The following is an 11,076-nucleotide window of genomic DNA, read 5'->3' as shown; positions in this document are numbered from 1 at the left end:
TTTAATAGGGATGATGACAGTTTTTTAAATTGTATATAAATTAAGAGTAGGTATGCTAATAGTAAAGCAATTTTGTAAAAGTAACAGGGTATCTGCGATCATTACTTTCTGAGCTACAGAGATTTTAAAGCGCTGCCGCGGATCCCTGAAAACGCCCCATACAAAATGGTACGAACGTATGACGTCGTAGGCAATTAATGATCGTTACATTTGTATGGGCGTTTAAACAAAACTACTAATATCTTTGTTATTTCTGCGTTTATGTTTATAGTTCATGTATTAAAAAATGTCACTTTTAATGTAAGGAAGCTAAAACTGTATGAATTTTCATCTAATTACGATAAAATATTTTTAATAGATTTTGAAATTTTATAATCTTATTTTTTTGCAAGTCAATCTTTGCTTTTTATGTATAAATTAGTTAACATTGACCTTATTTACCCGAATGTATCATTAAAATCAATATATTCAAACCTAGTCATCATCCCCATTTTCTGTATTACTTCTATTTTCTAAATTAAAATCAATTATTTTTAAAAAGCAAGTTACCGCATCCCGTTCATTAGTCTGAACTCTCGATCCCATCTCCTACTCATCAAGAGAGCCTACTCCCTCCTAGCCTAATAGTAGAGTAATAAAATAAGCCGAATATGACCTTTTCACACAGTAACTATGTCTAGCATCTGCTACAGAAGGCACCTCCGCCATTTATGACTTTTATGGCACGCGAATATTTAGTTATCGAATACCAATAAAGCAGATGTTCTCGAATCATTTATACCTACATCAGTTCAATTTCTCATACGTTCGGCCACCTGTAATTATAAGTTATTGCATACGTGAACACATCTGCGATATTTATTATTACTTTGTTTATTTTAAAGGTTGCAGATATTTGTTAATGTACTGATGATAGGTAGGATAAAAGACAATTTGTAACTTTGGAGACATTTGGCTACAAAATCCTACCTATGAACCTTTAATGGAACGAGATCCGGCATAAGAAAAATAACCTCGTGTGTTATTTATTTGGGATACGAAATAAATGATAGAAAATTTGAAAATTCACATTGACACATAGGTTGCCTTGTGAAATTGCTTCCTATACTTGTCTGATAGAATAACTTCTAATTATTAATATTAATGGGTAATAACTAATGTTCATAGCTAAGTCAGTAAATGCTCAAATATTAAAAGTAAGACCAAGCTCACCTAATAAAGTGTTCATCTTTGTAGGAACACTCTCCAAAAATAAAGGAGTGTATAGACGCGTCTGCAATACGAATAATACCTAATGGTAGAGCAATGGATTTTGACTTTGCAATGCTCTTGAGATATTGATTTGTCAATTTCACAGCTATAAAATATACGGAAAACATAAAGTCATATTGGTTTGCAAATGCCATAATATCCGCTCTATTCAACTATTAAATATCTGGACCATATTAACGGCAATTTAAATAAATGTCTGTGTTTAAGCTACTCGTTAGAGTTTTATATCGATAAAACGAATTAAGGCGCGGTTAAATTGACACAAACGCTCAATAACGTTCCACATTTTCAAATATCGAACGTCATTATCGATATTTTTTAATCTACTGTGATAATGTAGTCTATGTACATATGTTTTCTGTGTCTATGCTACTGTTTATTTAATATTTAGCTGTAGGTACTTACATAAAGCAACGCTGAGAACCAATCTATGGACGTTGGTCATTGGGGTCTTATGATAGTGACGGTCGACCCCCACTGTTGGAATGAGGACCTCCAGCAAGTCTCTGCGGCTGGCTGGACCGTGATTTTTGGAAGTACCTAGCAATGATGTGGAGACCTACCTTTTGCCGTGGAGACCCTTGGGCCCAGCGCCGGACCGAGGTAAATTTTAGAATGGAGCGAGATCCAATTATGGCGCCTTTTCTGTTTGCTCCTAACATTATATACTAGGGACGTTTGAAAAGTTCGTAGCCTAACGTATATCGGAATGTCATACATTTTTAACCGACTTCAAAAAAAGTCCCAGGTTAAAATCAACGCACTCCCTGCACCATAGGTAAAGAAAGACGCCTCAATTAGAAGTAAATTCACGCACATCGCGTTCATCTCTTCGCTTTAAATATAGACGATCGAAAAGAAATAAATTTCTTTTCGATCTTGTCTTTACCATTTCGGCGCCCCCTAGGATTTGGCGCCTGGAGCGACCGCTCCGTTCGCCGTATGGACGGTCCGGCCCTGCTTGGGCCATGAGTCGCAGTGCCAAAAAGTTTTACCGAATCATTTCACCGCGGCTAGTTGCCTCGACTGGTGACAGAAGGGCTGGCTCATTTTTTGCGAAAAGGATCAGCCTGGCTGTCCAGCGCGGAAATGCAGCCAGTATTCTTGCCACCATTCCACGTGGGCATGATTTGTATAGTTATTAGGATAAGTTAGCTTAAGTTCCATATTGTATTCTTTCGCAACGATGTTAAATACTTACTGTAAGATGTGTTACTAGGTCATGAAAAATGAGGCGCTCAAAAGAGGAAATTTCCACATCTCAATGTTAGTTGTGGTTAATAACGAACGTTATTTTTAACAAATAATACCTAAATATCGTCTACAATGTCCAGTTGTGTGTTCAGGAAGTGTAAAAACTATATATTCATAAATATATAATGGAATTAAATACAAAATTGTGCATGTGTGCGCTTAGTTTTGTGGCCTATTATTCGGATCACTTTTTGCGGTGATTTATTAGGGACGAAACAGAGGGCCTACTGGCAGTTTGATACTGTTACTGTCACGTAACGTAAACGCGAATTTCTAAGGAATTGAAACAGCGCCATCTAGTGGCACTACTGCGCAACTGTTTCAATTCCATATAAATTTTACGTCAACGTGATAGTAGCAGTATCAAAATATTGAAAACTCCCACTAGGCACACTGATCTACAGTTTTAAAAGACTAGCCTATTCCGGCTTTATTTTCAAATAGTCAAACAGAGCACAGATAACAAAAAAACTGACCGTTTTTTTTTTAAATTAGGCATGCACTGGCTATCTGCGGTCGACATCTAACCGGCGGCGCGGCAGCAGTAAATTACGGCAAACTGGAGCGTTGCATTGTATGCAGATCGCAAATGCCGAGAGACGCATCTCCGTTCTGATTTGCATCAACTTTCGGCGGGAAATTTGCAAGCTACTTAACGATATTGAACACTGTAGCGTATACTTAACTTATAATTCTACTTAAAATGTTTTTTCTTCAAGATAACAAACCCGCTTCCATCTTAGACTGCATCATCACTTACCATCAGGTGAGATGAAGAAGAAAAATAACCGATGCCACGTAGGTATAGGCTAACCAAGGAATCTAGTAGAAATATAATAGAAATACTATTGTTAAACCACTTTAATAAATATAGGTCGTCGTCATCAACCCATATTCGGCTCACTGCTGAGCTCGAGTCTCCTCTCAGAATGAAAGGGGTAAGACCAATAGTCCACCACGCTGGCCCAATGCGGATTGGCAGACTTCACACACGCAGAGAATTGAGATAATTTCCTCCGGTGTGCAGGTTTCCTCACGATGTTTTCCTTCACCGATTGAGACACGTGATATTTAATTTCTTAAAATGCACACAGCTGAAAAGTTGGAGGTGCATGCCCCGGACAGGAATCGAACCCACACTCTCCGGAGGCAAAGGTCATATCCACTGGGCTATCACGGCTCTCTAAAACATATATATGTAATATAAATATAGGTACATAATCGGAATTTTAACTACAGAACAGAAAGATACAAATTCAATATGATATAATCAGTCTCGTCGGAAAAATCTAGATTATAAATGGAGTCTATTTTTAATGATTGTTGTATGTATATATCATCTTTACCTCCAAATATCTCTTTATCGTGACATTTAGGGGTAACATGTTACTTGACATTTTTTGTTTGTCCTATCTTCGATGTTTATTCTGTATTGGAAAAATTAAAACATCAATGAGTCCATTATGCCCTCAGACCAATTATTGTATAGGACCTGCCTCGCTAGACGTTACTTTTCTGCCAAAGTATATGATCAACGATCTAACGCTATTATAAAAAATGTCTACAAAGAATCGATGTTTCATAGTTGTAATTGAATTCGTCGGTTAAAGAGCTGCTTAAAAATACATTTTTACGTAGTTGAATGGTGTAAAAAACGGGCAAGAACTTCTAGTTTAGTATAAGATATGCACCAAATCCAAGCTCGTTTTGTTCGGAAAATGACAGACAATTTTGTTCGTGAATATGGGTGCAATACTGGTCCTTCTATAATTGGTCTGAGATTATGCCAGTCTTTAAGCAAAAAAAGTTTAAACCATAAATAATTAATAAAAACATAAGTCCATTTTAAAAAAAGTGTAACTAGCTTTCATCCTAGCCTAGCCTAGCCTAGCTATTCATCATTAAGGTTTTAATGCGGCATGAATGTTAAATCGCTTGGCGGTACGTCATTGCTGATAGGGTGGTATTTAATCACGGCCGAAGCCTACCACTAGACAAAAATATAACAGAAGAAAAGTACCAGTAAAAAACTACTAGAAGACCAAACCTAGTCCATTCAGACTTCATTCCACCCTTCAGCCACTGAGCTATAGAGGTGTTTAATAATAATAATTTAAATTATTTATAGCGTGTAAACGTCGATAAACCCGCGCCGCCCACGACCCACCGCCCATATTTCATTTGCCCACAATTACAACCATTAAACGGGGCGCAGCCTTAGCGCAACTCTTTGATATCTTTCCCCCCATTTTTAGGGTTCCGTAGATAAAGCTGAGAGCCGTGATAGCCCAGTGGATATGACCTCTGCCTCTGATTCCGGAGGGTGTGGGTTCGAATCCGGTCCGGGGCGTGCACCTTCAACTTTTTAGATGTGTGCATTTTAAGAAATTAAATATCACGTGTCTCAATCGGTGAAGGAAAACATCGCGAGGAAACCTGCATAGCAGAGAATTACCTTAATTATCTGCGTGTTTGAAATCTGCCAATCCGCATTGGGCCAACGTGGTGGACTATCGGCCTTACCCCTCTCATTCTGAGAGGAGACTCGAGCTCAGCAGTGAGCCGGATATGGGTTGATGACGTAAGGTAAAGCTAAAGGAAATAAGATCAGTTCGTTGTTCGTCAAGATCTTTTTTCTCCGGAACACGTAAAGGTTATTAGTAGGTAGGTACAAATTTATACCAACTACTGAGGTCTATAATCCCTCGGAGTTGTGATCAAACCTTTAAGTCAACATAATCATAAAAAAATTCATACATTACAGCTAACCGCAGTACTCCTTTTTGGAAATCATGGTTTAAGACATACAGGGTGGTCGGGGAGTTGACGTTCAAAGCTATGGATGCCTTGTAACGAGGAGTATCCGAATCACCCCCATGTATATTCTACGACTAGCTGGCACCGCGCTGTTTTACCCGCGTGGTTCTCGTTCCCGTAAGAATACGGGGATAATATATAGCATATTGCCTTCCTCGATAAATGGGCTATCTAATACTGCAAGAATTTTTAAAATCGGACCAGTAGTTCTTGAGATTAGCGCGTTCAATCAAACAAACAAACAAACAAACAAACTCTTCAGCTTTATAATATTAGTATAGATTTTGCTTAGTTTAGGAGATAGAATTTTTTCTATGATTTGAGTTGTGTTGTATATCCCGTTCTTTCGCAAAGGGAATTAAAAATCTATAGGGTAGTTTCCCGTTGACTTAGAATTATGAAATTTGGCGTTAGGCAATACGAGATATTAGTAGTAAAAGTCTTTGAACAGTCTAAATCCTAAAATAACCTGATAAATCTTTCAGTATTGTGATATAGTACAGAACACTCAATGCGACAGTAAGACTCGCACTTGCCCGGTTATTTTATTTATTGTATCAAACTTATTAGGATACCCTGGCATTAATGATGACAGATGAGACACGGTATCACTGCTTTAATGCTTTCTGTGGCGAGATTCTTTCCAGTTCGGTATAGTTTTGTTTCTTGTGAACTTGTGAAATAGAAAGAATACATTTCTTATTGGTTACGTAGGTGGTTATATAATTTGTCTAATTTGCTTTCTACACTTCTGGACTGAGCTTGTTTTATTTCTTTTCAGTTTTTTTATACTTTATGCAGTCAGGTTTTTTTATTTGTTTAATTAATTTATTTATTATATACTTACCTATATTTTAAAGTCACACTTATATTTTTTTAGTTTTCGAAGCGTTTGCGATTATAGAAAGAGAATCGACGTGCCACATGGCTACAGACTGGTTTCTTCTGTAGGTATTTGTTAATTAACGAAACATGGTCGCTCTGTTGTGTCTCGTGCTTAATACGTTTACACGCTATAAATAATCTACTATATTAATATTATAAAGCTGAAGAGTTTGTTTGTTTGAATGAACGCGCTAATCTCAGGAACTACTGGTTCGATTTAAAAAATCTTTCAGTGTTAGATAGCCCATTTATCGAAGGAGACTATAGGCTACCTATATATTATTCTCGTATTCCTACGGGAACGGGAACCACGCGGGTGAAACTGCGCGGCGTCAGCTAGTTTAAATTATAATCTTAATGCGCCACTGCTTGTTATTTACATACGACACCGCGGCAGAGGGCGGCGGGTCTTTTGCACCCCATTGCACACAGACTATACAAACTATAGACGGACAATCAATAAAACTTTTAGCTTGAAAGATTATCATTTTTGGACGGCCTCCGTGGCGCAGTGGTATGCGTGGTGGATTTACATGACAGAGGTCCTGGGCTCGATCCCCGGCTGGGCTGATTGAGGTTTCTTTATTGGTTCAGTTCTTCGGGGAGACTTTGCGCGTGGCTAGTTACCACCCTAGCGGCTAAGACGTGCTGCCAAACGATTTAGAATTCCGATACGATGTCGTGTAGAAACCGAAAGGGGTGCGGATTTTCATCCTACTCCGAACTAGTTAGCCTGCTTCCATCTTAGATTGCATCATCATTTACCAATTACCATTACGTGAGATTGTAGTCAAGGGCTAACTTGTAAAGAATAAAAAAACTCCTATTAGTCATTCTCTTGCATTAAACTGCAACCTGTTTAAGTGTTTTCTTTACTTTTGGATATCTCATCATTATCATCATTATCAATCCATATTCGGCTCACTGCTGAGCTCGAGCCTCCTCTCAGAATGAGAGGGGTTAGGCATTAGTCCACCTCGCTGGCCCAATGCAGATTGGCAGACTTCAGACACGCAGATAATTCAGAAAATCCTCAGGTATAAAAAATTCATACCTTAGAATTTTCCTTCACCCAGATATTTAATTTCTTAAAATGCACATAACTGAACTTACACCCTCTGGAATCGGAGGCAGAGGTGATATCTACTGGGCTATCAAGGACCAATATTCCTAATAACTCGACTGAAATAAGACCCGGTTAGAGTTTATATTATTACACAAGTGTTCTCTACCTAAATACAAGTCTGTCTTTTCATTGTTTGCCACAACATTCTGACAAACCTGTGTAAAATTTTTCAAAGTCATGACGTATGATAAAGTGTCAATGAACCCGTCTATCATTTCCCCTCTTGCGAGTCTGTGGTCGCGAAATGGCCGCCAAAATAAACGCGCTTTCATCAAACGCCGCACATAAATAGTGGAACTGCTACCTCCAGGTTGAATCCATTACCCGACCGTATTATGCGCGTCCCTGTCGAACATCAGACGCTTATTTGTGTCCGAAAAGCGCTCGGAAGACTTAAAGCCCTCACGGTTGATGTATGGCGGCGACACGCGATCGCCGACCTTTATATTCAAATTGGGAAGTATTCAAATGCGCCCGTTCCTCGTTGTCTATGCTTGACAATTCGCGGGCATTTCAAAAAAAGAACGCTCGTATCATTCGCCCAACAATCCCAACATTCGGATTTTGCTTTTTGGCTCGCCGATACGCATCTGGCTTCTGAACGTCCGATGTGTTTTTTTTTTCATTTCCCCGATTGTGTCCAAGGACTAAGGAGATACAGTTTCGAGATGGGGAGATGTTTGACGTGAGGCACTGATAAAGTTAGTGTTTTGCGGCGGTCGGGACGTTAACGAGCGGTTGAGTAATGAGACGTTGCCATTGTAGTTTGAACAATGGGTGCTTCCGATCGGCTATTGTTTCTATTATTGAAAACGATACGCGACGCGATGGTCGGTTATACCACCTGTCCTCAATAAAACATGCCGTACAAGACACTCGTTGTATCTACCTGTTTCTAACGGCCAACAAACGTTAGACCTTTATAATACAAGCACTTTAGTGTTATCAAAGTAGATAAATAGTAAATACCTAGGTAGGTACACTCGATTGGTTTCTCACTATATACTCGTAATTAAGAGAAAAACAAGTAACTAAGTGTACCGACAAAATGTCGGCAAATCAGGATTTTTTATTATCAGTTTTAATTTTATATACCTAGGCACCTATCAACCTAGTTCTTCAACGCTTACGTGAATTTCAAGAACTATTATTAAGAAAACACATCGTATTGATAATTATTAGGTGTACTCAAAAAGATTAACAAGACTATTTAACTTTTAACTCCCATTCTACAGGAGCAAACTAAATGATAGATCTGTGGGGCAGTCATAGACAAATTAGCGCAGATCGAATCTTTCGAATTTGAATAGAGAACGCAGCGAGCGGGAACAGGAACACGTTGTTTTTACCGCGTTTTAATTTAATTTTGAATTCCGAATGTCGTCCGGCGCGCGTTCCCCGCCGCGTTACAAATGGCGTCGATACATCATGCCGATGATATCTCTTTCAATTTTTTGAAAGGAGCCCGCCTCGCAGCGAATTAATAATGGTGGATATAAAAATACTTCGTAACGTGAACTATGTGAATGAGTTAAATTTAAATACCACTAAAAAAATTAGAATTTAGTGATAAAGGTGTCGTTAGGTATGTACTCATAGGTACCTACCTACTCGACGTTCTATTATATGATAACGGTAATACAATAAGCAGTGGCACAGGCAGTGGTGTTGGTGTACACTTCATAGATGCAATAATGCCTTGCCTACCCATAAGACTCAATATGAACCTGAATAGGAGAGGAGTTTTTTTTTATTTTGTACAATTTGTTCTTAGCAAAGTAGATAATTGTGTATAGACCACAGCAAGTAAGTGAACCAAAATGCTAGTTGTCTGCACTGGTACAATCATAAAAAAAAGTGTTAAATGCATACTCCGTGGTTGCCCAGAAAGTGAAAATATCTTAAAGGATGCTTTAAGCCTTCTTATAAGGCCCATAGTTAGCGACCAAGTCTCGGAACCATAGGTCATCACTGGCAGGACGCACTATTTTCTTCATGCAGTCTGCAGACTTTGTCTTCAGACACTGAGGAACTTGAACCGAATCCGGCCCAGCCGAGTTGGAGTTCAGCTCTTTCTCGAAGTTGGTTCTAGGTATCACCATTAGACCATATGTAGGTCCACTGGACCATATGTCCTAGGTATATGTATTCGTCTACAATTTCGAGTGCAGCGTTATCAACTATCACTTACACAACACTCGCACGCATTACACATTGTTTTTGTTTTACCCATGTTAATTTTCAGGCCCACCTGTTGATAAACTCTACTGAGGTCATAATACTAGACCATCCAGGGTCTCTACAATGATGTCTACATTTTTTTTTTTATTCTTTACAAGTTAGCCCTTGACTACAATCTCACTTGATGGTAAGTGATGATGCAGTCTAATATGGAAGCGGGCTAACTTGTTAGGAGGAGGATGAAAATCCACACCCCTTTCGGTTTCTACACGGCATCGTACCGGAACGCTAAATCGCTTGGCGGTACGTCTTTGCCGGTAGGGTGGTAACTATCCACGGCCGAAGCTCCCCCACCAGCCGGACCTGGACAAATTAAGAAAATCTCAATCTGCCCAGCCGGGGATCGAACCCAGGACCTTCGTCTTGTAAATCCACCGCGCATACCACTGCGCCACGGAGGCCGTCGAAACCGCGTCGACATCATCCGCGAATCGCAGTTGAGTGATGTACTCGCCATTGATGTTGATGCCAAGTAAGTCCGTCCCAGTCCAGAAGCTTAGAGACGTCTTCTAATGCGGCGGTAAATAGCTTCGGAGTTCGGAGAGACTGTCATCTCCATGACGCACTGCTCGCTGCAACTGGAGGTACCTACATACATAAATGAACTGTAGGTTTCATTTAATTATCACTGCGCGGCCACTTTTTTGTGCAAATATCTATACTTATGTATTTTTATTAAATTAAGCAAAAAAAGTGAACTGTGTCACAATAAACTGTTACTTAATAGTTTAAATTTTATTTTAGATTCAGTGTAACTGATTATTGCGACACATGTGCTATTAATTCCAAAATAAAGTAACGATCGTATCATGAAATTTATCTAAAAAAAAAATCTTTTTCGGCTTACAAAAGGCGGCCTACTGCCTACGCTACGCTACGCCTTTGCCTAGCGGCTACTGAATGAATAGATTTTACTCTGGATTAAAGCATAGGCTACTTTCATCCCGGAAAAATTATGTAGTTCCCACGAAATTTGCGTAAAATTGGATACCACGCGGACGCGCATAAGTTAAAATATTTGCAATTAAATTAAACTGGTATCTAAAGTTTACTACCCAAAAGAAATATCCTGAAAGAAACTTTATGATAACTACTAATTTACCGTTTACCTACTGATACTAGTACCTTCTCCTTGATAGAGGTCGGTTAAAATAAAACACCAAAAAACATACCGGCCAACTTGAGAACCTCCTCCTTTTTAAAAATAAAAACAAAAGACAGTAAAGCAATAGCAATTTTATTCTATAGCAGTATTGCTCTAATATAGAAGCAGGCGCTTATATTAATATTAGATCAATCGAGTTGCTCTGAAAGATCACACTTCATTAATTTGTAATTTCATCAATGAGACTATTTTCAGGACTTTAAATAAGAATTATTTACTTATAATATTTTATTTTATTAATCATTTTTAGAAATTCCGTATCCTTCATTGGTTTCTGGACGAAAGTTAACGTGTCAGAAATGTCAGGGTGACATTC

This window comes from Bicyclus anynana, chromosome 21 (genome assembly GCF_947172395.1).
Source record: "Bicyclus anynana chromosome 21, ilBicAnyn1.1, whole genome shotgun sequence".
NCBI lineage: Eukaryota > Metazoa > Arthropoda > Insecta > Lepidoptera > Nymphalidae > Bicyclus > Bicyclus anynana.
Note: the sequence above shows the minus strand (reverse complement) of the source record.